The following is a 4,400-nucleotide window of genomic DNA, read 5'->3' as shown; positions in this document are numbered from 1 at the left end:
TACAGGAGTCTCATTTCGAAGAAAAGTGGGAAAAATGGACTGACTTCAGGAGGACAGAAGAAGACACCGCCACCACTGGACAATAGAGACTTTGGTTGATGAAAGATGGATAGATTTTGTATATTTGTTTTGCGCTGACACTGTAACTGTGAAAACTTAAAAAATTTCAATAAAAATTAAGTTTAAAAAAAAAAAGAAGGGGCCTCGCCTCAAGAAGTTAAATGAATAAATTGAACCCATTCTCCAGGCTCTTCTGCTCTCATCCTGCATGGTGTTGACAGTTAGATCCTTAGCCAAGTTTTGAACACGCATGCATCCTGACCAGACAATAAAACATGAGCTGAGACCAAAAAGCATCTTCTGGGATTCTTTTCTGCACGAAACCAGAACAGGCTAACACCACCGTTTAATAGCAAAGACAGAAATGTGCACTTACACACAAATGAACGTTTGATCATATCTCACAGGATTTCCTTTCTTCCTGCCTGCAGTTGTGTAATTTCGCATGCACTTTTTTAAGCAACGTTCAAAAATTCACTTATTTGCCAAGTTTCATAAAGATCTTGTGTTTTATGAAACTCTGCTCTTTTCTTTTTGGGTGTTACATGTGATTTGGCCATAAATGGAAGGTCACACACATAAGATGGTTTTTGTATATGGTAATGTTAAATGTTTATAAGAAATTCAAGTGAAAGCGTAACCACAATAAGTAAATTTTAAGTAGCAAAAAAGACAAAACACATAAAATCAGCAGGCGATACAGCAGTCACTGGGGAGTAAACGCTTCCCCCCCCCCCCCCCAAAAAACTAAGTTCATGTAAAACACAACATAATTGCGTATCGTTTTGAACATCATACAAATCCAGATCAATGACGGCAGGTGGCACAAAAAATAAATTAAAATGAAATTAAAATAAATTAAAATAAAATAAAATAAAATAAAATAAAATAAAACGTATTTAAACTTTATTCAGTCATAACAACAAAAACCCAATTACACTCTGCAGTCTTGTATCTCTTATTTATGTTAACTTAAACAACTTCAAATGGATTTTGTGGCAAATAATTCACTATGAACAACACGAGGCTTCAGGGCATGTAGTACACATGCCACGCCTTTAGGGGCGCTGTGACTCAACAAACACAACAAACCACATAGAAATTTAGAAGTAGACTCCTGCACAAAAACACATAAACCACTATATATGAGTCTAGTTTTAAAGGTCTATGGCCCCGCTCCGCCTGCTTCTAGCTTCTGCAGCTCGACCGGAGCTTGTAGTCCGTGATTGTTGTGGTTATTAGGTGACGTTGCAAACGTCAGTTTACGGGAGGTCGCAAACGGGGCTCGCTTTACGACAGCTGACGTGAAAAAGTTTTATTCTATTTTATTTTTTTTAGATCGGCGGGGTGATCAGCTGGATTTGCCGATTCCCGATCACTCACAAATCACCAATATCGGCCCCGATCCGATATCTACCGATCTGATCTGGACATCCCAATATATACACTGCTCAAAAAAATTAAAGGAACACTTTGAAAACACATCAGATTTCAATGGTGAAAAAAAAATGTTGGATATCTATACTGATATAGACAGTTTAATGTCTCAGGAACAAAAGGATGCCACATCTTTTGATGGAAATAAAAGTTTTCAGTCTACAGAGGGGTCAGTATATAGACACCCCAAAAATCAAAGTGAAAAAATGATGTGGCAGGCTCGTCCATTTTGCCTAAATTCAATTTCTGCAACTCAAAATTCTTTTCAATATCTTGTGTGGCCCCCACGTGCTTGTATGCATGCTTGACAACGTCGCGGCATGCTCCTAATGAGACGACGGATGGTGTCTTGTGGGATGTCCTCCCAGATCTGTCTACGGGCATCAGTGAGCTCCTGTAAAGTCTGAGGAGCAACCTGGCGGCGTCTGATGGACCGAAACATTATGTCGCAGAGGTGTTCTATCGGGTTTAGATCAGGTGATCCTGAGGGCCATTCAATTGTGTCAATTCCTTCATCCTCCAGATACTGTCTGCATGCACTTGCCACATGAGGCCGGGCATTGTCGTGGACCAGGAGGAACCCAGGACCTACTGCACCATGTCAGACTGCCGTTCTCTAGCCTGTAGAGGTCTGTTCGTCCCTCCATGGAAATGCCTCCGCAGACCATCACTGACCCACCACCGAACGGGTCATGCTGAATGATGTTGCAGGCAGCATAGCGCTCTCCTTGGCTTCTCCAGACCCTTTCACGTCTATCACAGGTGCTCAGGGTAAACCTGCTCTCATCTGTGAAAAGCACAGGGCGCCAGTGGCGGACTTGCCAATTCTGGTGTTCTATGGCAAATGCCAATCGAGCTCCACGGTGCTGAGCAGTGAGCACAGGGCACACTACAGGACGTCGTGCCCTGAGGCCACCCTCGTGAAGTCTGTTTCTGACTGTTTGGGCAGAGACATTCACACCAGTAGCCTGCTGGAGGTCATTCTGTAGGGCTCGGGCAGTGCTCGACCTGTTCCTCCTTGCACAAAGCAGCAGATATTGGTCCTGCTGATGGGATGAGGACCGTCTATGGCCCTGTCCAGCTCTCCTAGAGTAACTGCCTGTCTCCTGGAATCTCCTCCATGCTCTGGAGATTGTACTGGGAGACACATCAAATCTTCTTGCAACAGCACGCATGGATGTGCCATCCTGGAGGAGTTGGACAATCTGCGCAACTTCAGGAGGGTTAAGAAATCGCCTCATGCTCCCAGTCGTGATAATGACTCTAGCTAAAGCCAACACTTGTGGAAAAACAGTTGAAAAAGATCAAGAGGGAGGAACTTGAAATGGCCTCCACCTGCAAAACCAGTCCTGTTTTGGGGGCCATCTCGTTGTTGCCCCTCTAGTGCACCTGTTGTTAATTCCATCAACACCAATGCAGCTGAAACTGATTAACAACCCCCTCTGCCACGTACCTGACCAAAACCTTATCAGAAAAGTACAATTGAATTCATGCCATACCCTGATAAAAAACTGTTCCTTTAATTTTTTTGAGCAGTGTATATACCAACATACCTTCAGCCTACTTGTGATGTCAAAAGCTGTTTAAGGTAAACTTTTATAGTGCACATTTATGTCAATATTTATATCAAATGCACAGTAATATTAAATAAATAACAAAAATACTTTTCTCCTTCAAAACAAGTCATTAGTTATTAAATCTGCACTGTGCGCATGCATTAATGAGGGCATTTGTTGTTTAGGATTTTGTGACACGCAGCAACGATTTAGTAGGAGTTTTAGGTTTGGGAATCAAAGTAGAAAAAGTAGATTTGCATTCAGGCATGACACGGTGTCAGTAGTTGGGCTGGTTAAGGTGCAGGACTGTCAAGGGACTCCAAAAATATCTTCTGAACATGTTCATGGAGGGTGTTCATACAATGAAGCATATGATGGTGGAAGAAACTAAAGAAGCGCAACTAAAGCTAAGATTGATTTGTCTACTTATATTTAGCGTAGCTAAAAGCTATTAAAAAAAAAAGAGAGAAAGACTCAAACTCAAAGTAAATTTAAAAAAAGGACGAAACACTGGACTGCTTCATCAGCAACTCTGGGATTTGACATCAAGGACATTTTTAGAACAAATTCAATCCCCTCAGATGATGAAATATAGGGTTTTTAGTGGCCTTTTGAATGACCAGCATCTTTGGTTCTGTGTGATACGTGGGCACAGTTTGTTTGTGTGGATGCTTGAATTTTATAGCTCATGTAAAACATGTTGAGACTGCTGAAGTGGTAAAATGTGTTACATCAGAAAAAATCTAATATTGTGATTTCCAATATTTTACAGCAGTCCTAAAATGATTTAGTTGGTCCAGAATTTTGCTTTTTTTATTGAACAAGTCTGCTCAGAATGGCCCTCGTGTGAACTCCATATCCATGGAGTATGTGGCTCAAACCCTTTTATAGTGGCTCCCTGAATCTTTTACAAAAGGAGGAGTAAGTCTGCCCTCTTAGTCTGGATCCGCGACACCTCTTGCGGCAAGGTTTTTCTTTTTGTTGAGAAAGGAATGTTTTAAAAACATGAGCGGGTGCAATTTGTTCTCCTCGCAAATGCTACCGGAGAGGGACAGGCGTGGACAGACACTGCTCATTAGAATTTACAGGCACAGACACAGAAAAAGCCTGTTCTCAGTAGAGCTAGAGGAACTTTTAGACTGGTTGCCATTCAGTTACCAAGGTTAGATTTGGGGAAATACACTACAATGTGAGGAGAAAGCTATTGGACTGATGTGAAATTGTTGAAAAACTGTATAATATGGGACTTTTAAGAGCTTTGTGAAAGAAATGCAATTAACCGCATGAAATTTGTGGTTTGTCTGCGAGTTTTTGTGCCAAACTCTTTGTTTGTTTGTTTCATTCTTA

At 41.5% G+C, this 4,400-nt stretch overlaps 1 long non-coding RNA gene across 1 annotated transcript; it reads right to left on the bottom strand.

The window, feature by feature from the left end:
• Nucleotides 1-373: 373 nt before the first annotated feature.
• On the bottom strand, nucleotides 374-3,296 carry LOC308118914. The gene is made up of 3 exons (XR_013935909.1): nucleotides 3,051-3,296; nucleotides 982-1,510; nucleotides 374-807 (listed from the first exon to the last, which is right to left on the bottom strand). It is a non-coding gene; the product is annotated as an uncharacterized lncRNA (long non-coding RNA).
• Between the last annotated feature and the right edge of the window lie 1,104 nt (nucleotides 3,297-4,400).

The sequence above is a fragment of the Lipophrys pholis genome, assembly GCF_963383615.2.
Source record: "Lipophrys pholis genome assembly, chromosome: 13".
In the NCBI taxonomy this organism is placed as follows: Eukaryota; Metazoa; Chordata; class Actinopteri; order Blenniiformes; family Blenniidae; genus Lipophrys; species Lipophrys pholis.
This window is presented reverse-complemented; position numbering and strand designations above follow the sequence as displayed.